The 24,444-nt window shown below is 42.4% G+C and overlaps 1 pseudogene; it reads left to right on the top strand.

Moving 5' to 3' along the window:
• Window positions 1–15,064: 15,064 nt before the first annotated feature.
• On the top strand, window positions 15,065–15,182 carry LOC126249924 (5S ribosomal RNA; annotated as a pseudogene).
• The last annotated feature ends 9,262 nt before the right edge of the window (window positions 15,183–24,444 follow it).

Genomic DNA, 24,444 nt, shown 5'->3' with positions numbered 1-24,444 from the left:
TACTCATGCCGCACTTCGACTGGCACCGTACTACGAAAATACGACGCTAAGAAGAGACTTTATAGAGCTAGTTACGTATCAAGAGCCATGGACACTTCTACCGACTTTATTGAATAGCCACAGCAGATCGACGCTGCCACCATCTTCATCTCAAATTATCAGTTAATTACTGTGTAACCGCGTGGACCAGTTATTCAATTTGTTTTTTAATAATAAGTTTGTATTCTGTAAACATCATGTTGAGCACCCATATTTTATCCTTAGTCATTTACCTAGACAGAGTCCTATCCCAAGTGCTACGATATTTCCGAGGATCATATTTTATTGAACTGAAAAGCAATTGCACTCCATAACTACAGATAATAAATTTTGTTGAGTAGTGACATACGTAATTATTCAATGTGCCTTATGTTGGAAATACTCTACGTAATTTTCACAAAAAGACACTTAAAGTTTGACCAAAGTACAGTAAAAAAAATTTAAAGTATTCAATTTAAAGATTCTTCTCACTGAAATAGCAGAAGAGTATTACAGTTGCTTGCAAAAACTGCGCAGCTTCACAATATTAGATTTGAATGGCCAGTGCCAGGCTTAATTATTGTGCAGGTTTGGAAATAACGGTGTTTATAATTTCATGTGTCTATAGTTAATTGTGTTTCTCATATTGTGTTGTACTACAATAATCAGCGCAGATCAGGGTAAACTGATAGATTAGTTTCTTGGTCTCCATGCTAATAGTTCAGCCAGTTCTAAATTTCATATTACAATAACACTACTCAAGAAGCACAACTACGGTTCTTATAACTTGTGTGGGCGATAGTAAACAAATAGCTACAACAATTCAAACTATCTTAGATCCAAGAATTACATGTCCAATTTGAGCTACATAGTATAAGGACGTGAACATTCTTTCAGAATACAAATAATAATCAGTACAAATGATACTCTTATCTTAGATTTCAGTGACAGAATTTTCCAATAATTAAGCTGACAAAGGAACCTCATATCTAAGTTAGTAGTGGTCCACCATAAATAAGTCATCTACTTGTAATGTTCATTACCTTGCTGCTTTATTCTGCAGATAGTGAGTACTACTGTGAACCGGTTGTTGACAAAACGTCTTGAAATTCCTTATGAGTTATTCATGTGTCTAGTAAACATGAGTATTAAAATACACTTGTGCAATAGATAAGATGTGTTTCACAGTAGCGGAGATGAACAACATAACTCCTCAGGTATGCATTTTAGAGCTCATGTATGCTGGACGTTTTTTTCTTGTTTTGGTCCATACTACTACCTCTGAAAGTTCTATACCCTATATTCTCAGCAACAATAGCAGCGGTACATGAACTTCAGTGTCTCAGGTATCAGAACGATTATCGCTTGTAACTTTCGATTCGTTCGTTTACGAACCAGGGACACTAGCCTAACCTCAGACTGATACATTTATCCGTCTCCATCATCCTGAAAAGGTGTACATATGTGTAGAGGCGTGGACATTCTATAGCAATGTTGGATGACATTTTCGGACATGGGCTCCTATTCAAAATATTATGTACTCACCCGCCTCTACAGATCCTACAAGTTTGTAACGGGAATTTCCGAACGCCCTATATAGTAATACATTTACATATATTAAAACTATGTACCCTACATCCCTATATATATATATATATATATATATATATATATATATATATATATATATATACTATGTGATCAAAAGTATACGGACACATGGCTGAAAATGACTTACAAGTTCGTGGCGCCCTCCATCGGCAATGCTGGAATTCAATATGGTGTTGGTCCGCCCTTAGCCTTGTGATATCTTTCACCACTCTCGCAAGCATACGTTCAATCAGGTGCTGGAAGGTTTCCTGGGGAATGCCAGCCAATACTTCATGGAGTGTTGCACTACGGAGAGGTAACGATGTCGGTCGGTGACGTCTGGCACGAAGTCGGCCTTCCGAAACATCCCAAAGGTGTTCTGCAGGATTCAGGTCAGGGCTCTGTGCAGGCTAGTCCTTTACAGGGATGTTATTGTCGTGTAACCACTCCATCACAGGCCGCGCATTATGAACAGGTGCTCGATCGTGCTGAAAGATGCAATCGCCATCCCCGAATTGCTCTTCAACGGTAGGAAGCAAGAAGGTGCTTGAAACGTCAGTGTAAGCCTGTGCTGTGATAGTGCCACGCAAAACAAAATGATTCAAATGGCTCTGAGCACTATGGGACTTAACATCTGAGGTCATCAGTCCCCTAGAACTTAGAACTACTATAACCTAACTAACCTAAGGACATCACACACATCCACGAACGAACAACTTAATTTGGAAAGAACACTTAGAAAATGTAGTGGGGAAGGCTAACCAAAGATTGCGTTTTATATGCAGGACACTTAGAAAATGTACAGATCCACTAAGGAAACTGCCTACACTACACTTGTCCGCCATCTTTTAGTACACCGCTGCGCGGTGTGGGATCCGTACCAGATAGTACTGACGGAGTACATCGAAAAAGTTCAAAGAAAGGCAGCACGTATTGTATTATCACGAAATATGGGAGAGAGTGTCACAGAAATGACACTGGATTTGGGCTGGAAATCATTAAAAGAAAGACGCTTTTCGTTGCGACAGAATCTTCTCACGAAATTCCAATCACCAAATTTCGCTTCCGAATGCGAAAATATTTTGTTGACACCGACCTACATAGGGAGGAATGATCACCACGATAAAATAAGGGAAATCATAGCTCGTACGGGAAGATATAGGCGTTCATTCTTTCCGCGCGCTACACGAGATTGGAATAATAGAGAATTGTGAAGGTGGTTCGATGAACACTCTGCCAGACACTTAAACGTGATTTGCAGAGTATCCATGTAGATGTAGATCCCCGAGGCAAGATTCGAACCTGCGACCGTAGCAGTCGCGCGGTTCCAGACTAAAGCGCCTAGAACCGCTCGGACACCGCGGCTGGCCCACGCAATACAACAAGGGATGCAAGCCCCCACCGTTAAAAACACGACCACATCATAACACCACCGCCTCCGAATTTTAATGTTGGTAGTACACACGCTAGCAGATGAAGTTCACCGGACATTCTCCATACAGACACCCTGCCATCGGATCGCCTCATTGTGTACCGTGATTCGTCACTCCACACACTGTTTTTACACTGTTCAGTCGTCCAATGTTTACGATCCTTACACCAAGCGAGGCGTCGTTTGGCATTTACCGGAGGGATGTGTGGCTTATAAGCAGCCGCTCGACCATTAAATCCAAGTTTTATCACCTCCTGCCAATTTCTCATAGTACTTGCAGTGGATCCTGATGCAGTTTGGAATTCCTGTGTGATGGTCTGGATACACGTCTGCCTATTACACATTACGGCCCTCTTAAACTGTCGGCCGTCTGTGTCAGATGAGGTCAGCCTGTCCCTTCACGTTCCCACGTCGCTATCACATCGGAAACAGTGGACCTATGGATGTTTAGGAGTGTGGAAACCTCGTGTACAAATGCATGACGCAAGTGACACCCAATCAGCTGACCACGTTAGAAGTCCGTGAGTTCCGCGGAGCTCCCCATTCTGCTCTCTCACGATGTCTAATGAGTACTGAGGTCGCTGATACGGAGTACCGGGCAGTAGGTGGCAACACAATGCACCTAATATGAAAAACGTATGTTTTTGGGAGTGTCCGGGTTGTTTTGATCACATAGTATATATATAGTTGAAGTAAACTGATTAAGAATTTTTCTAGATTGGTGGTATAAATATTGATAGATATACGATATGTATTTTTTTTTAAATGAGGTCTATGTCTGTCGAAAAGTTTAAATGTAAAAATTTTAAGTACGCTGGTCAGGAACATTTTGAGGTTTTGCTAATCATGTTTTGACTTCACGTATTATATGTATTTATGTACACGTATATTATAAATATACATGGTACATTTATTAGTGTGTAAAGCTTTGTGGCATATCAGTCAAGAACTTTTCTACATTTTTGCTAACTACCTTTCCCAATTATTTAGTAAATTTACATCTAAATAAGATATATATATTAAAAATATGTGGCCTATTCCTTCTCTACATTTCTAAGAGTGGCTTGCAAAGATCTGAAGGAAATTGGCCAAGAACTTCTGGGGTTTTTTTGGTACCAGCGTTTCGCTGTTATATAGTACATACATATTTATATTCCACATATGTTAATCAACGAGCACTAACTTATTTTAGATTACATAGGACACCAAACAAGGGCAACATTTTCCCATCCTACAGGATGCTATCAATGTTGCAATATGTATTTATTTTCAGTGTTTGTTTTCGAATGTGAGAGTAGTTTAATGGTGCTCACTGACAGTATAACTAAAAATGTAACTTTTTGAGCATATAGTGTGTCGAAAAATGTATGAGTCAGTATACAGTTTTTCTCTGCTAAGAAGTATTAAAAGCAACAGTGGTCAAAACACGGACAATGTAAGTTTGTACAAACTAGAAACATAAAGTCTGTACTTGAATATACAGTCTGCCCTAAATTTCTGTTCACTTTTCAATCTAATACTCCGCAATAAATTAGTGTCCTTGACGAAAAGTCTCAAAAACAGAAAAAAACCTTGCACTACTTTGTGTGTATTGAAAACTATCAAGAAACACTATTCAATTGGAGAGAATACTGTCGTTTACAGACGACGTTTACTCCTCGCACGCAAAATGGTAGATTCTGAATAACTGTTACACTGATAGTGACAGGCTCCACATTCATAGGAGTTTGTGTTCACGTGTAAACAAATGGACATAGTACATAGAACTAATAAAGAAGTAGCAATAAATTTACTTTAACAAAGTATTGTGAATGAATTATTTCAGTTACTGCATGCCAATGTTGCGAAATGAAATTTAGACACACTTTGAGTTATGGTGTCAGGTAGTAGCAACCCAGGGCAAAATATGCCCTTGAGCATAAAAGTTATTTTTTTATTTCCAGTAATACGAGTACAGTAGTATCGACTCTGTGTAGAATCCAATGAATAGTAACAAGCGGATTGAGTTTCCTACTGTTCACTCATTTGTGAATTAATTCGACTTGCTGCAAATATTCCAGTTCAACCCATCTCGTGCTTCCTAAGACGCAACTACGATGAAATGGAGTTGCTCAAATTGTAGATCTTGATGTGCAGAAACCAACGAATACCTACTAGACGATTGATGAATTTCTTACAATTTTCCTATCTTGGAGTTGCTGGTAGCCTGAAACTGGGTTCAAATGGCTCAAATGGTTCTGAGCACTACGGGACTTAACTTTTAAGGTAATTAGTCCCCTAGAACTTAGAACTACTTAAACCTAACTAACCTAAGGACATCACACACATCCATGCCCGAGGCAGGATTCGAAATTGCGTATGTAGCAGTCCTGAAATTGGGCCTAGAGCCCATCACACGTATCACGTCCCAACATTTCGGGTCCGTGTGCCCAATCACCTTATAAGTCACGTCATCCTGAGTAAAATGATTACCAACTTGTATGAAAGAGCCTTCCAGTTGCTGATTTATGTATTTTTGTTCATGTTCTCACCGTGGCTGTGGAGACAGCTACCCAAGCCTGATATCCATCTGACACTCTTGACTGGTCTTTGGTCTTTTGAATAATAGTAGATTATTTAGTAAATGGTGCTGGGCTTGTGCATTTGTTCATATGTGAGTGATTAGGGTCTTCATTTTCGTGATTATGCCGTTCCTACTTACTGAATGTAAGTTGTGATGCTTTATGTATCCTCATTAGTGTTATTGATTTACAGGGGAGCAAGTGTTACTGCCAAAGAGGCAGTACATTCCTTGCTAAAGCAAACGGCTCTAACGAAGGCAGATAACGTAGACAAGCATTGGCAGTTAGCTGAATTGAGGGAGGGTTGGCCCTTTTCCAGGATATTAGTAGCCATCGTAGATCTTAATGCTGTTATCCTAGAGGATGTGTCAAAATTTGTGGACAACCTGTTTCCAGCTGCGAAGCCGAGTTGCTGTTGAGAAGGGAAGTTGTTACATATGGCGAATTTACGTTTAGTAGGAGATACGAAAACAATGTGACATATCATGAGGAGATAAAAAATACCAAAACTGAGGAGGAGAGAGGACGCGTGTCAGTGAATCATTTTGTCTGATTCACAGTAATTTAACATAGTTTCTGTTTCTCGCGTATGTTCACGAGGAAGTGAATTGTAGGTGTGTATTTTACTGTGTAGACTAGTATTTACTAACTTAGTCTAACAAGTAGCGTATTTATTTCCTGCACAGTATCCATTTTCAGTAGAGAAATTTATTTCTGCTTTAAGAGCTAATGGATCTTGAGGTCTTAGGTTCAAGTGAGAAGTCTGCACAACAGGTTTCGGTGGTCATTTATTCTCTTCGTTTACATTTTGGGTACAATTCTCTCGCTTGACTAGAGATCCATACCGAAAGATTGGAAAGTTGCGCAGTTCGTAACAATATTCAATAAAGGAAATAATAGTCACCCGCTGAGTTACAGACGCATATCACTGTGGTCAATCTGCAGTGTGATTTTGGAACATACATTATGTTCGAACATTACGAGTTACCTCTAAAGTAATGGTCTATTGAAAAACAGTCAGGAAACGCCGTTCTAGTGAAAGACAACTAGCTCTTTGATCACACTAAGCAATGAGTGTTATTGACAGGGGATCTCAAACTGATTCCCTCTTTCTAGATTTCCAGAAGGTTTTTGACACGCTTCCTCACAAGAAACTTCTAATCAAATTGCTTACCTATGAAGTATTGATTCAGCTTATAACACACCGTCTTCCTCTCCGGGTGGTGGCCTAATTAATGAATTACAGTGGTGTAATGGTCTGATATTAATTTGGGATAAGGCATCGAATCCGAAGTGAAAGTATTGCCCAGAAGAAGTCAAATGCTGTCATAACTTGAATATTATTGTGCAATTTACTTTGCTCAATGACGATCAGCAGAGATTAAAATTATTCAAAATAAGACGCAAACTAGCTATTGAAATTTTGGTTCGAAATGATAAATTAATTTTGATTCTGTTTGGAAATTGCTGTAAATGAATGATCGCCAGCTCACTTGGTGTGAGCGGAATCATTTGAAACTCTTGACTTTTAAATTAAATCACGTTACTACCGTTGCATGTTGGCAGGCATGGAAGTCGCAAATGCACTGACTCGCGCTCATTATCAAAACACAATGATCACACAGAAAAATTTCAGTCATAGACAAAAGCAAACTTAAAAATATGTCATAAAATTAATTACTAGTTCTTTACACTACCAATTACGTAACAACTGAACTACGTTTCTCACTGTAATTGTAACTGCTGTTAAACGGTTTTGCAAAAGTAATCTTTTCGAAAAGAATAATTTTAATATTTCAGTTGGCTGCTCTACAATAATAACTGGTTTTTAAAACGATTACGGTCTTCGCTACTTTGAATTACAGTTACTTCTCATACAAAAGTGTCTGAATATGAAATATCATTAAATATACTGCTTCATCAAATTACTTGTCAATAATAGGCACTTAATTTGGAAGTCCAAAAAACTAACTTTTTGTTACGTTAATTACTTCTCACACAAAACTGTCTGAACATGAAATATTGTTAAGTTTACTGCTTTGTCAAATCATTTGTCAACAAGCAATACATATTTAGCAAGTCCAAAAATACTAACTTTTTTGTTCACTTTCATTTAAGCTATCAATCAGTTCGATAAACTACGTTCTGCTTATCATTTACATCCAGTTCATTAATGACACACTCGGTTAATTATGGATACGGAGAGGTCCCTGTCAGGTAGTTCTTACTGAGGATTACTCACCTGAATGCACGTAAGTTGCTAAAGAAGTTGTTATTGGACGGTTCGAAACTAACACTGGCAAGCCTTTTACAATTCTAATTGATAAACTGGTCTGGTCTTACTTCATAGATGTACGGTCGGTGCGGCGAGGTCCATTACACCACAATCACGTACGGCCACAGGCTCTTCACCACAATTAACTTTCGGCGTCCAGCACACTTCTTAAACACAGGTTAACCTTGATGCTTTGCGCTGTGCCCAATTACTTCCCCGCATTATGCCTGGCTATACCGTACGTGGGACCCTGCAGTGAAATAAGTCTTGCGTCCTCTCGTCGCAGAATTTCCTCCTTTGCGTCCGACCCGCTCACTCGCTCGCTACTAACCTTCTCCCTTTACCACCTGACTGACACTGCCAGAGCGCGCCGCGCTCGTGCGCCCAGCGACAGTACGACAGTAACAATAACCCCTTTGGTTTACATAACGATAGTCCCTGACTTGGCCATTGCGTCTACTACAGTTCTTTATATTCTCTTTCATTGGTTATTTTGCACACGGAAAATTATTAAAACATATATACATCACAATAATATACACAACATATTGATACACTCATTGTAAATGTACATAGTTAATAAAGCAGGAAAAGATTTATATGTGGGCAATGTGTCGTTGTGTTACAATCTCTTCGACTCGATCCGAGATTTCCTCTCAGAAAGGCCACTGTATAAAGTCATGTAAAGGGTTGTATCGGCCTGGTAACCATTTCCTTCGCACATCAGGTAGGCCGTGCGGGCATCCACCCTTCGATGAGGGCGTGCGTTAACAGCTCTCATCAAAACAGAGATAATAGGGTGTTTAACGCATGAGCTACGTTCAACGTTGCGCTGAAACCGATACGGGAGAGCCAGGCGCCTATAGCTGCTTACGCTCCGACCCGTTCCTCAGTCTTCATAAAGGGGCGTGTCAGCTTTCACCGAACAAGGTTATTTTCACTGTATGGCCTGGGCTGTTTTCCACGGAGCTACACGTCGCCTCAAAAGGTCTGTGGGCGCCAACCTCGTCGACAGGCCGCCGCAGCAGAGCGTGCTGTCGCGAAGGCGCTATTTTTCTACGTCAGATCACACGGCTTCGGGGCACCAAGCGGATATTCATCCGCTCCCGACTATTTAGGCCACCACCGGACCATGGCAAGTCCGTTACGTCCTACGTTTCAAGTCGGTAGTACCAGCAATTCCGTCTGCCGCATCTGCTGTTCTGTTCCACCGCTACAAGGTGGCAGTGCTAGCAGTTTTGCCTCAGAGCTCCATGCCGGCCCAAATCGTCCTGGTCTGCAACAGCAGCACGTCAGCCGTCACACACCAATAACAGCGACCCAGTAACGCCCCGGGTCATCGCTCGGCCGGCTCCCAAGACTCTAGGGTACGTTGTATAGGCACAAAACAGACAACGTCTTAGGGAAGATATTTATGTAGTACGTAGTTATGTGGATATTCATCCAAGGTCATTATAACTGAATGTCTTTTAGTTAATTAAATTATTTTTTAAAACTATCTTTGATCAGTTCTGCGTAGGAGTATACTTTAAGAAGATCAAAACCAGATTGCAAAACGATATTACAAAAAGGATGGTTGCTACTGACCGTATAGCGGAGATGCTAAGTTTGGCTGCAGCTGCCGGTGTCTGTGGTCATGTGTGTTGCGTTTACTTGTGTGTGTGTGAGTGGATTTTCCATTGTCTGAAATTTCAAAACGACTTAGACACGATAGCTGAATGGTGCGAAAAGTGGAAATTGTCGCTCAGTAAGGAAAAGTGTGAGGACATCCACCGTTAAATTTCGATTACACGATAAATCAGACAAATTTAAAAAGTCCTAGTAATTACAGTTACGAACAACTTAAACTGGAACGGTCACAAAGATAATGTTGTGGGCAAGGCAAACCAAAGTCTACGTTTTACTGGTAGAAAGCTTATAAGATGATGCAGGTCTACTAAAGAGACTGCTTAACTACACTTGTTCGTCTTATGCTAGAGTACTGATATGCTGCTTGGGATCCTTAGCTGATAGGATTCACAGACGACATCAAAGAAGTTCAAAGAACGGCAACCCGTTTGGTAGTATTGCGAAATCAGGGAGAGAATGTCACGGATATCATTAGCCAGTTGGGATGTCAGTCATTAAAACAAACGCGTTTCTCGTTGCGGCGAGATCTTTTCACGAAATCACACCATGCGTGCAAAGATTTAGCTGTTCAGCTTTCTCACACACTGTTAGAGCGTGGAACGGTAGAAAATTAATCTGAAGGAGGTTCTAAGAACCCACTGCCAGACACTTAAGTGTGAATTGCAGAGTAGTTGTGTTGGTGAACATCTACATTCCACCCTCAGTAGCGCCACAGTCGGGTGATTTTCGCTTTTGTGGGGGTCTGTAAGTACATTCTCTGTTACTACTCAGAATTTTATTTGTATTTTTGAGACCATACTGATTTTTTACAGAGTGCGTTGTCGATAGGGACTGTGGTTGTTATCAGGAGACACATGGAGAATAGTTTGCTGTCGTAGCGACCTCTTATAAGTTAGAGGGCCCGCACAACAGGCGAGAGAGGTGGGCTGCTGACCTCCCTTCAAGAACTCATATCGAGTCATTCTCAGTGAATGTAAACATCAACAGACCTTCCACATAAACTTGGCACTACTTCGTGAAAACCCATATGACAGAGATCCATCAATTGGAACTAATGTAACTAATTGTAGCACTCCGCAGAATCGGTGTCATACAAACACCAGCAGAGTCAGACCGGCAGTGTGTGCCTACAGCTAGCACAGTTTTGGCCGATACCTAGGCCTGCTCTAGCCCAGTAGACACTCGCCATAACCTTCTTTTTCTTGTTGGGCATAACACCACTTCGGAATTGCGTAGGGTAGTATTTTGGTTGTTATTATTTCTTTTCGTTGTCTTGTACTTTCATTTGACATTTCCACCACAAGAATTAGTGTGTATCTTGTTGTTCTTGAGTTTGGAAATTAGTGCACGCTGAGAAGGCGTTTTAGTTAAATAGCGTGTGTTCAGAATTGATCATTAGTTCTTTAATGCTGATCGCAGGACACTACAATACGCGGGAAGCGGCTACTAGACTAGTTTATCACCTGTGGAGCTCACATGAATTTCTTTAGGTTTGAGAATCCCTTCCCCCTCCCCCCCCCCCTCCCACCAAGAGACGAACTGCTTGGCAAAATCTAAAAATGCTCGTCCTCGCTGATTGGATACAGAGAAGGTTAATATGCAAGAGCATCCAAGAAAAGATCCGAGAATTATTATCGCGTGTTGAAGGTTATAATGTCTTGTTAGTATTAGGAACAGAAAGTTGGTTCAAACCGGAAGTGACCAGCAACGAAATCCTAGGTTAGTCATCAGTGATGACGGCGTATTTATTGCAGTAAGGAATTTGGTAATATCTAGCGAGATTATCACGGATTTCGTATATGAATTATATTGGGTGAAGCTGAGCGTCAATAGTTGTTCAAAAATGGTAATAGCATGTATTTACAGACCAACTGGGTGAGAATCTGTAGTGGTAGAGCGTTTCAGAGTAACGTGTAGATTATCGTTATTAATTTTCCTGATCAGAGCTTATGTGAAGTTTGGAACGTAGGAGACGAGGTACTGGCGGAAAGTAAAGCCGTGAGGAGAGGTCGTGAGTCGTGCTTGGGTAACTGAGTTGCTAGAGCACTTGCCCGCGAAAGGCAAAGTTCCCGAGTTCGAGTCTCGGTCCTGCATACAGTTTTAATCTGTCAGGAAGTTTCATATCACCGCACACTCCGCTGCAGAGTGAAAATCTCATTTTGCGGAGTGTTATTAAAAACTCATGTATCAACTGTTCTATAAGATATTTGCTAACGGACATCACATTGCTGTCTTCTAATAATTTCCGGGTATGCAGCCGGATCCCGTCGACATTCTGCCACGATATTTCGGCCCAGAGACGTCCGGCCATCATCAGGTGAGTACACAACTACTGAAGAGCCCAGGTGCAGTCGCGGTATTTATGCCGATTCTCGCGCATGTGAAATGTACTGGCATCCTACAGCGCATGCGTCAGGTGTTGACATGCGCAGCATAGCCGAGTTGTACGTGCTGCCCTCGGTGGTGAAAATAAAAGTTCATCTAGTCATTGAGTATCGAATGACACTGTCGATTCCGCTGTGATTGTATAGTTTTAATAACAGGATTCCAATTTTTATCCAGCTGAAAGCCGTTGTCACGATTTATAAGATTATTGGCAAGACGTATTTCCTCTGATTCCTTGATTACGGAATCCCAAAAACCGGAAACCGGGAATGTGTCGTCGAAAATAGGCCGATTGCTGAAGAAAAATAAAATCAAGGTTATCTTCCGTCCACCAGCAAAGAACCAGGCCCTGGTTGGATCCGTTAAAGACGATTTACAACTGAAGAAAGCAGGCGTCTACAAAATTCCCTGTGAATGTGGTTCTGCATATATTGGCCAGACGACAAGAACTGTCCACGAACGATGTATAGAACATGAGAGATACACCCGTCTGCGGCAACCGTCAAAATCGGCAGTAGCAGAGCACTGTATTTCATTGGGACATTCAATGGAATACAATGGAACAAAAATTTTATCCCCGGTTTCCGGTTTTTGGGATTCCGTAATCAAGGAATCAGTGGAAATACGTCTTGCCAATAATCTTATAAATCGTGACAACGGCTTTCAGCTGGATAAAAATTGGAATCCTGTTATTAAAACTATACAATCACAGCGGAATCGACAGTGTCATTCGATACTCAATGACTAGATGAACTTTTATTTTCACCACCGAGGGCAGCACGTACAACTCGGCTATGCTGCGCATGTCAACACCTGACGCATGCGCTGTAGGATGCCAGTACATTTCACATGCGCGAGAATCGGCATAAATACCGCGACTGCACCTGGGCTCTTCATCCTTCCAAAACCCAGGCGATCATTGTAGGCAAAACCACCCCTTCCTTCCGCCTCCTTGATTTCTATCTCACCGTTTGTGGCCGTCCCATCGCTCTCACCCCCACCCTTAAGTACCTTGGCGTCACCCTTGACCGTCGCCTCTCCTGGACTCCCCATCTCCAGACAATCCAAGCCAAGGCACGTTCCCGACTCCGTCTCCTCAAGCTCCTTTCCGGCCGTACGTGGGGTCTGGACCCCTCCACCATCCTCCACACCTATAAGTCCCTCATCCGCCCTATCCTCTGCTATGCCCATCCAGCCTGGATCTCCGCCCCCCCTTCCTTTTATAAATCCCTCCAAATCCTTGAACGCCATGCTCTCCGCCTTGCCTATCGCATCCGTCTCCCCTCCCCCACGCGGATCCTGTATGATCTTATCCCCTTCCCCCACCTCCTCCTCTTCCTCGAAAGGATACGAATCCTATACACCTCCCGTAAACTCGATCCTCCTCACCCGCTCGTCTCCCCGATCCTCTCCCACCCCCGCCCGCTGCCGCGCCTGTACTCCCATGTCCCACCCGGTCTCCATCTCTCCACCCTCCTTACCCTCTCCCAAGGTGGCTTCCGCCAGCTCCCCCTCCATGATGATGTCCTCGTCCCCTCCATCTACCCCTCCTATCAACTTTGACCCTGCCCCCCCCTCACTCCTGGTGTCCTTTCCCTTAGGCACCCTCCCTCCCTTCTCTTCCCTTCCCTTCTCTTTCCTTTTCCCCCGTCCCCTCCCTCCACCCCTCTTCTTCCGGGCTTCCCCTCCCCCTTCCTCTCTCCCCCCCTCTTTCCCTTGCCCGTGGCGTCCCTGCTCTCCCCTCTCGCTTTCCCACTCCCCCTCCTCCTCCTCCCCCTCCTCCTCCTCCTCCTCCTCCTCCTCTCTTGGCAGGTCCCCGGACTCGCACACGCATCGTGAACTTTCGCGCGCCGGAGATCGTCGCCCTCGGTTTAGTGTTTGTGCCGTCGTGTCTGTGCATCAGTGTTTTTCGCCGTCCACGCTCCTTTGTTCACGTGCGTCGTCTACCTCGTCAGTGTTTGTGCCCAGTGCCGCCGTTTTTCTTGTTGTTTCGTCGAGTGTGAACGGCTTCATGTTTTTTTAACTATTGTATCTCCTGTTTTTTAAACCGCCATTCTGTTACTTGTCTGTCTCCCTTTCTTTTTTATTGTACTGCCTATGGCTGAAGAGCGGAGTACACTGTTCCGCTGCCAGCCCACCTTTGTATGGGGTGTTCACATTACAATAAAGAGAAAAAAAACTGGGCTCTTCAGTAGTTGTGTACTCACCTGATGATGGCCGGACGTCTATGGGCCGAAATATCGTGGCAGAATGTCGACGGGATCCGGCTGCATACCCGGAAATTATTAGAAGAAGAAATACGCCGGGAAAATTTCAGAAGTCACATCACATTGCTGTGATTACTCTAGAGGTTTGTTCAGGATCCTCAACCGATAAGGTTCAACGAAGGTGCAGCTCGTTTAGAAAAAGGGGGCAGGATGCTGCTATGGATACGATTCGTTGTTGGGGTGGTAACCACCAAAGGTGTGGGTGAGATTTTTCAATCTCTTACTTAACACTACGATCGCGAGAGTACTTTGTGACTCCGATCTACATACGGAGAGATGGCCAAATGAAACAAAAACTTACTGAATTTATAAAGTGTTTGCACCTTCTCTCTGCTGCTGTCTATATCCCACACTATGAAAAGGTACTTGTGTCATATAACGTAGACAGTGTAATAGGGTTCACGGTATGTCAACATGTATATAGCACACGCGAGGTAATGGAGAGGGTGGTTTAGCAATGATACAGAAGTTGAAAAACATGCTCCAATGTCGTTAGCTGATAGCTACACGAGATTGACGCAATGAGATACTTTGTTGATGTGACAAGTCGCCGAGAGCAATGTTTTGGAACTCGAGTAACTGGTTAAAATGCGTTGAAATTACGGACAAACCTGGTAAAATTGAGAAAACTGAGGTAAAATACGTAAAATCGAGGAAAATACAACAAAAATCGTTGTAATAGAGCTCAAACATCGGCAGTTTAGTCATTCATCATCGACAACAATATCGTAGAATGAGTTCATAGTTTTACTTACTTGGATGTTAAGAAATAATGAGGAGGAATGGGATACGTATTGTAGCTTGCTGTCGGGTATAAAAATGACTGTGTTTCTTTTCCGACATGTGAATAGGTATCGTTAAGGCCGCTGTCCTGTACTGATATTTTTGCGTCTGAAACGTATGTAATGCCAACGGCCTTACCACAGTGGTAACACCGGTTCCCGTCAGATCACTGAAGTTAAGCGCTGTCGGGCTAGGCTAGCACTTGGATGGATGACCATCCGGTCTGCCGAGCTCTGGTGGCAAGTGAGGGTGCAACTCACTTGTGAGATAAACTGAGAAGCTACTTGATTGAGAGGTAGCGGCTGCGTTCTCGTAAACTGACATACGGCCGGGAGAGCGGTGTGCTGACCACATGCTCTTGTAACGCCGGAAATGCATATCCTCCTATTTCCATCTATTGTACTATTGTTACCACGTTAGGGTAAGACTTTAGCAGAATTGTTACGATGGTTGCTAAAGCGCTAGAATATCTCTCTCTTTTTTTTAAAGAGATTTATAATTTTCGGACTCATTGCATGGGGGCTTAATTATTATGAAATGCAAATAATTTTAATTTTTTGCTTCAGTAGCTGTCTGTTCGGTTACGAAGTCTCGTAACGGTTGGCCCTGACTAGTATTATTACGCTATCTGACTGCCTAGAACAACAACAAAGAATGAAATGGAAATTTTCATTAACACAATTAATTAATTAAGTCCCCAGCAACTATAAAACCTACGAAACCAAGGCACAAGTGTAACTGTTCTGTGTGTGGAAGTATGACTCAACGTACGCATCTGGCACGGTTCTTCTTCAACAACACAAGAAATTTTAAATATCATTTATACTGAATTAATGAAAGAAAATAGAAATACCATAATTACGCAAGAAAACCAGAATTACACTCTAATACAAGAACACAAGCCAGATGCTTTGTTGACTGAACCTGTAATGACGCATTATTTAAGACACTGAAATAATAAAAAGAAAAAACAGCGAATTGGTTACCTTCATATATATTGACGAAAAGCACTCAGATCACTACAATATTTCCATTCGAATCATCTGCTGTCTAGCCCATCAAACAACTGCATAAAACATGGAACAACATCTCGACAAACATTGCCCACTAGCACATCTCAACACACACTGACTACTACGAGTCCTCGACAGGCACTGCCCACTACGACATCTCAATAATCACTGCCAGTGGAGGCGGCGGAACAATACTCTCTAGCGCGATCTCTGGCGCTGTGGCTCAGTGTAGCCACCTTTCATCATGTCGTACCTCTACATGTATTTATGAGTGAGAACAGTGTGTTTCTTGCTTTGTGGGACTCAGCTTAAATTATGGTAAACCCAAATTGCATTTTGCTACACTGTTGATCGTCATTAGTTTGTATTCAACGTATGTACATACTGACTTGTATCTTTCTCTGCAACTACTATGTTATGGATTCTCTGGAAACCAACAGTTTCATGACTACACACTTCCACACACAGACGCACTGCGATGATGATGTACCATCCCCTGTCATTTTCTACAGCTACTTCGTTTAAGGGAGCAGTCTCATAGAGATCAGGGTACTTTTAGAAATAATTTCGCAGCTCATAGAGACTGCTGTCTGTGCTGTAGCTGTTGGTGTTTTTTGAAATGGCCAGTCAATCCACAGTGTAGGAGACAGCTTCGTCCTACTACACTACGCAAGACTGAATGAACTAGAGATGCTCGCCTTGGTGTGTGGGGCTTGAGTGGGAACGCTTGAAAAGGTTTTTATTCCCCTTTCCAATCACGTGTGTGTATATGTTCACCTTGTTGTGTGCCCTAGTTCACAACACCACTTGAAATTGGAGGGGAACTGCCGTATAGTTGCTGCCAGAAGGATTGCCCCCTATTGAATTACAAGTCAAATAGCTGCTGATAAACTTGTACACAGATATATGGTGAGAAGGGATAGATCAACAAACTAGCAGATAAGTGTAGGAAGGCCAATACATACTACCACAACAGACGGAAAATGCTTCACTGTCCTAATTACACATCGAGATTGTAGTGAAAAAACCACCACTCGTAAACAATGGATAATAATGCAACACACACAATGGAAATTAACAAAAGTCAGTGGAATGACACAACTTCCGCCAAAAAAACGATCTCAAAAGACCTCTTCAGGAGAGAGTGGCGGTAGTTGGACATGTGTTATCTTGATATGTGGGTACAGACAAGCAGCTTAGAACCAGTATTATCTCCCCTCGTATCTCTCCTTCTCCCCCCCCCCTCCCCCCCCCTCCAAAGGTAAGTAGGGATACCGGTTTTCGAAGCCAATTCTAACCTATCGCTGATGGTACAGAGACGGCCATCCACTGCAGTTGCTCTGCATTACTTGATGTATGGTTGACAGCGATATACTAATCTGATCTGCAGCTGGACCCCCCTATAGGTAGTGACTGATTTCTAAATTCCGTTTCACCCTATCCCTGATAGTACACAAAGAGTCCATTTGCTGGCGAAGCTCTGCTTTAGTTGGCGTCGGGTTGGCATGATATACCTTTCCAGGTCTGCAGAAATGAAACATATTTCTAGGAAATACCACCCTCTGGAACATTACCGAAATACTTGACTAATCGTCAATTGCAGCGCATAGATAACTGTATGAGAAGAACGGCCAACAGCATGCTACGGCCCTCAACTACATCACGTGGTGGGAAGAGAGAGTTCCAGGGATTGCACTTACCAGAGGGGCAGGTGCGCCGTGACCAGCGGCCGTTTGGTCGCTACGGGCGTTCGCTGTTCAATACGCCTGCGCCGACCACCCCCGCAGCCACCGGCCGCTTCCAGCAGCCTTCCGCAGGCCGCGCTCTCCTAGCCTTCGAGCACTCAGAATTACTGTCTGTGGAAGTCTTGTACATAAATTGTCGGGAGTGTGGGTATTACATACATTCTAAAACTAAACTCCGTCCGAACAGGTCATGAAGGCCAACTATACCGAGCGGCCGCCGTGTCATGCCCGGCCCACAGGTGTCACTGGATGCGGATACGGAGAGTGTAACCTCCCCCTCACTTATCGACCTTAATGACAGTGAAAAATTAAACTGCGTGTACATAATGGAAATTTGGGAAAAGCAATCGTCACCGAAGTTAATCTGTCGGTAAAGAGAGAGGAAGGGTTACATCTAAATGAAAGGAAAAATGCAAATGAAATTGGTGGAGATTAATTTTGAAAAAGGGTAAAGATACTGAAGGAAGTAAATGTGCGGTCGTTACGTTAGCAATTAACTGGCGTTAATTAGATATTTGAGATTTGGGGAAAATTACGGTCGCCAGTCCTATGGACAACTACTATAATAACTGAAAAAGAAAGGTTAATGCACATATAATTAGCACTAAAAGCGTGTCAACTGAAGGTTGACACGTGTTGTGTGAAAACTGAATGTTTGTCAGGAGAAATAAATTTCGCTACACTCTGATTTAATTTAGCAAAAGAATTAATAAAACCGGAAAATTGAAAATTAATTTAGTGACCGGAAAATTGAAAATTAATTTAGTGACTGAAATTAATAGTGAACTTTGTTTCTGAAGCACCACGAAATTAAATAAAACAAGGTTAGTCTTGGGCTACCTCAACAATCATCTCAAAAGTAACTTGAATCTACGCAATTTAGAAATAAGAGATTTAACTTTGAACTTGAGTTAAATGATTTTGAACAATTAATAATAGTAAAATTTAGTACGTACCAAGCTAAGCTGCAGTCACAGGTAAGCTAAAATATGGTAACAAAACTCGCACTCTTAATTTGTGCTTGTGTAATCTAAATACAGTTCTGTTTGGTTATTGTAGCCAGCTATAAATACTTTAACTGAACTTTGAAATTAAAGCAGTGAAATGGAATGATATTACTTTAATGCTGGCGTTCGAAAAGCTGAGGTCTTCCATACAGTTCTAAAACTTAACGTGCTTTCAGTCTTCCCTGTTGGTTGATTGAAGGTTTTCAGTCGTCGATCTGGGAGGTGGTGACAGTCACTCATTATTGGCCGTCGCTGTTGCAGAAGCTGGATGTTGGCGCGCCTTCTTCTGGACACGGTCACCAGGCAAACGGGCTCTTGATGTGTGCCTGCTAATGTTTTTCTTATTTTGTTACCTGAAGATATGACATTTCTGTGTCTTTATATATTGTAATTGCTTTACATATATATACGTTTATGCATTTATGTCGATGTATAATTTGTTTGTTTTGTAAATATTATTTGTATTTCTACGCTGGGTCTTGCCTAGGGAAAACTATGCTATCGAACGATTACATCGATAGGTCGTGTGGAGAACCGAAGTGTTTAGGATCTTGTGTAGTGTTAACTCTGCCGCGTGGAGCGCGGGCAGAGCAGAGTCGGGCTTGAGTAGGGCGGTGGAGCAAGTGTGTTGAGTGACACTCCCGCGAGTTGACGCGCTTTCGGGGTTTGGCAGCATGTAATTGCGCTCGACTTGCTATGATATTTTTAGACGCCGTTTATACAAAAAAACCGGAGATGACATTTAAATTGTTCTTGATAGTGTACCAAGTACTCCGTAACTTTTTTTTAAGAAAAACATTGCGAGTAAAGTTAATTGCAACGCGCCCTACAGCTGTGCTTGCCATGAATTATTAATGTACATCCTGAGTACTGTCGAGGAATGGTGCAATGCTAAAATGAAGTTTAAGACGACTTATTTTACATTTCAGATTACTTATTTTTTGCATCATTATCATTGTCTGAGATTGTATTGTCTCGCTAATGGAGACTACATCGCCATCATCAACGTCATCATTATCGTCATCATCGTTATGACCATAAAAGCCTATATTTTACTGCGTCGGCGGTGGCGGGATGTACCATATTCCATGCTGTTCCGGTATACCCAATATGTCATCGACTTCATTGAGCAGGTCACGGTGCTCCTATGAGGAAATATCCTCAAGTGTTGGAGGGAGCAGCTGTTGGCCATCAAGTAGCGTTGCTACAATAATATGGATATAAAAAAAATACTTGAATAGGTTGTGGGGGACACACTATAACTGCTAAGAGTTTTCAGAGCTATTTTTTTCAGATCTTAAGTAAAAAAGAACCAGTGAATCTGCAGTCTTTTTTAAATTATGGAACTAGGAAATCGAGACATTGCTGCATCACCTTACGTGATCTATATTGGGTGAGTCTAAAATGACTTTCCCGTAGTACAAGATAGCAGCTGTATTACCTGCATACGTATTATCGATAAAATTTTGTATGTAACTAAAGATGTAAAGTCCATTTGTTCAAAATGGTTCAAATGGCTCTAAGCATTATGGGACTTAACATATGAGGTCATCAGTCCCCTAGTCTTAGAACTACTGAAACCTAACTAAATTAAGGACATCACACACATCCATGCCCGAGGCAGGATTCGAACCTGCGACCTTAGCAGCAGTGGGATTCAGGACTGAAGCGCCTAGAACTGCTCGGTCACAGCGGCCGGCTAGTCTATTTATTACTATCCTGTATTTATGCGTTAACCCTGCGGCGAGAGCATGGCGGCATCCAGTACCGCCAATTTAACTTTTCGTTCATTAATCAAGTTAGCCCGTCAAGCATACAACAATGGCGCTAGATATACTTCAATGATTTTTGTCAGGCGCCGAACTTTGCTATTGTCGCATTATCGTTCCCATCATAACAACTGTGACTGATCTGTGAAGTGGAAAACTACACCGTGACGGCACTGCGTACCGCCCGATGTAAATACCGTAACCACTACTGCATGTTTCGATCAGAAGCTATATTTTCTTTACAAAACACATCGTATGAATTATAATTTAGTTATTAAGTTTACTTTAGTATTGCAGTTTCCCTATTCTCTGCCAGTTTCGCACAAATAAGGAGATTGACGCCAGAAGAAATTCAACGCCTTCTTTTGGAATCATATGACGACGGTGATTATGCTGATTTCTTTGACAGCGACGGTGAAGCAGAAATAATCGAGGCTGTAGATCAGTCCAGTGAATCAGAACAATCGTGCGATGTTGGGAATGAAATGCTAAGTAATGACTGCCACGCGGAGGTGCAATGTGGTTTGAGGCGCCATGTCACGGTTTGCGCGGCCCCTCCAGCCGGAAGTTCGAGTTCTCCCTCGGGCATGCGTCTGTGTGTTGTTCTTAGAATAAGTTAGTTTAAGTAGTGTGTAAGTCTAGGGGCCGATGACCTCAGCAGTTTGGTCCCTTAGGAATTCACACGCATTTACCGAGCGAGGTGGCGCAGTGGTTAGCACACTGGACTCGCATTCGGGAGGACGACGGTTCAATCCCGTCTCCGGCCATCCTGATTTAGGTTTTCCGTGATTTCCCTAAATTGCTTCAGGCAAATGCCGGGATGGTTCCTTTGAAAGGGCACGGCCGATTTCCTTCCCCATCCTTCCCTCACCCGAGCTTGCGCTCCGTCTCTAATGACCTCGTTGTCGACGGGACGTTAAACACTAATCTCCTCCTCCCACACGCATTTGAACATTAAGTGATGACTGAAATTTTTATATTGCCAAGGACCAGGAAACTTCATGGATAAATAATCCGTTTGTGGTGTCAGAGTAAACAAAACGTAATAATATAATCGAGGTCTTATCTGGCCCAAAACGTAATCCTAGAAATTTAAAGTTTTCTCACAATTTTTAATCCTGAGATAATGAATTCTGTTGCTGCAAACACCAACATATACGTAAATAACAAAAGATCATCTGTGAATTACAAGAGGGATAGATATTGCAGATATACTTCTGCTTCTGTAACAATGGCTCTTTTAGGAGCACTGTTTCTCATTGTTGTACAAAGAGGAGGGCAAACAAATGTAACAGAGCTGTAGACATAAAATGGAACAGTAATGTTTATTCTGAGGCAGCATTTAGCTTCTATTCTTGTCTTGGTCAATGAGATTTGACGATAGTTCAACGAGAAAAGCTTGACTTTCAACTGACAAATTTTCTGCCATTCGCGATCTGCGCTTTGCATTTCTAAGCAAAATGCTTCAAATGCCTCTGAGCACTATGCGACTTAACTTCTGCGGTCATGAGTCGCCTAGAACTTAGATCTAATTAAACCTAACTAACCTAAGGACATCACACACATCCATGCCCGAGGCAGGATTCGAACCTGCGACCGTAGCGGCCGCGCGGTTCCAGACTGTAGCGCCTTTAACCGCTTGGCCACCACGGCCGGCATATTTCTAAGCAACTGCAAAAAAAAAAAAAAAAATGATTACAGCCCAGGGGCTCACAATCAGAGACGAAATACTCGTTAAATGTCGCGGACGTTGTGGTTTTGTGCAGTAATGCCTAATACGGCTGCCAAGGACGGTTTGAAGTTTTAAGCATTGTGCAACAACAAGATATTTTACATTTTTAATTTTGAAGTATATTGTGGATGACATAAATCTCGACGATACCTTGCATCTAAATACCCCATGGACATTGTGAAGAAATTAGTTGAACCTATCAAAGACACTCAAAGGAATATAACTACAGGCAACTGTTATAGTAGCTACCCTTCAGCACAGCATCTTCTAGAAAGTGGACTAACCTTCATAGACTCACTGAAAAAGAACAAGAAGGATATTGTTTCGAATTTTTTGCCTAACAGGTTACGATAAACGGGCACCTGTATTTCGGATTATAAGATGACTCCTGTTTTGGTTTCTGAAAAACTAAATGAAAGGATGTGCTTTTCCTGTCATCCGTGCATGAAAGAGATAACATAGGTATCACTACAGGCAAGTCAGTTGTACATTCGGACTATGACTCAACCAAAGTAATGATGAGGAAACTTCCTGGAAACTTGTATGTCAGATATTCTGTAATAATTTTAATTTGTTCATGCACATTTTCTTCCTTTTTCTCATCTTGTGTATTTGTGCACAAGTCCTATTAATTACGAATGATCTTATTTATTGTTTGTAGGTTCCCCTGTTAATTCTATCAGAAACCTAGAAAAACGTATGTTAAATGATATTTAAAGCTAGACGGCACTGAGTACTAGCTGAAGTAACTACGCTAAAGTGGAAAAAATCGCAACTGTCAAAAATAATTAATGGAGAGTAATGAAATTTCCTTAAAACATTTGTCTACGTATGGTACTTATGTGGTAACACTGCAAGATCACAGGTTAATCTAAGCGTGAGATAAGCCATTGCAAATGTGAAATGCTGGTACATTAATAACCGGTATAGCCGCCAGAATGTTGAATGCAAATATGCAAACGTGTATGCATTGTGTTCTACAGATGCCGGATGCTAAATTGTGGAGTACGATACATGTTGGACTAGGTCGGTTAATGCTGGTAGTGGAGGATGCTGGAGTTGTTGTTTGATGATGTCCCATATGTACTCGTTTGGAAACAGATCTGGTGATCCAGCAGGCTAAGGTAACACGTCGACACTCTGTAGAACATGTTGGGCTACTACAGCGGTATGTGGGCGAGCGCTATCCTGTTGGAAATCACTCCCTGCAATCCTGATGATGAATGGCAGTACAACAGGTCGAATCACCAGACTGACGTACAGTTTTCTGCCAGGGTGTGTGAGACAACCACGAAAGTGCTCCTGATGTCATACGAAATTGCACCCCAAACCATAACTTCAGGTGTACATCCAGTGTGTTTATCAAGCAGACAAGTTGGTTGTAGGCCGTCAAATGGCCTCCATCCAACGAACACACAGACATCGCTGGTACTGAGACAGAATCAGCTTTCATCAGAAAACACAACAGACCTCCAGTCTGCCCCCCCCCCCTCCCAATCATTGTCATCATTGAAGTCGAATATGTCGCCGGTTTTGGGTCAGTGGAATGCACGCTACAGGGCATCTTGCTAGGAGCTGTCCTTGAAGTAACCGATTTGTAACAGTTCGTTGTGTCACTGTGATTCCAACTCCTGTTCAAATTGCTGCTGCAGATGCAGTACGATGCGTGAGAACCAAACGCCGAACACGATGGTCTTGCCTCTCGGTAGTTTCACGTGGCTGGCCGGAGCCCTGTCTTCTGGCGACCGTAGATTTTCGTGACCACCGTCGCCAACAACGGTGTACAGCGGCTACATTCCGGCTATGACATCCTGCAGTCTTGCTGCAGGAATATCCACCTTGTCGTAGCTCTATTACACGACCTCGATTGAACTCAGTGTGGTGTTGATAACGGCGTCTTTGTCGCGTTAAAGGAATAATTGACTAACATCAGCTCACCAGGTCCAATCTTAAAGGTCACTAATGCTCAAGACCGTTACAGCGCATGTTTAAAGAAAAACTGATTTGAATCCTCATAGTGGCGCTAGTAGCGCCAGTCTTATGCGACTGGTGCGAAATTTGAATACAAATAATCTTTCAGATATAGAAGCACGCCTACCAACTTTCGTTTATGTCGCACATCTTCATGTTGTTGTGATTTGTTTGCCATCAGTGTATTTTCAGCGCATCTGCCGCAGGTTTAAGCTTAAACACATGGGCCGTATATTGAATCCCTGCACTGAAACATGACGTTTGCTT

The sequence above is a fragment of the Schistocerca nitens genome, chromosome 3, assembly GCF_023898315.1.
Source record: "Schistocerca nitens isolate TAMUIC-IGC-003100 chromosome 3, iqSchNite1.1, whole genome shotgun sequence".
Lineage (NCBI taxonomy): Eukaryota > Metazoa > Arthropoda > Insecta > Orthoptera > Acrididae > Schistocerca > Schistocerca nitens.
Note: the sequence above shows the minus strand (reverse complement) of the source record. Positions and strands in the feature narration are given on the sequence as shown.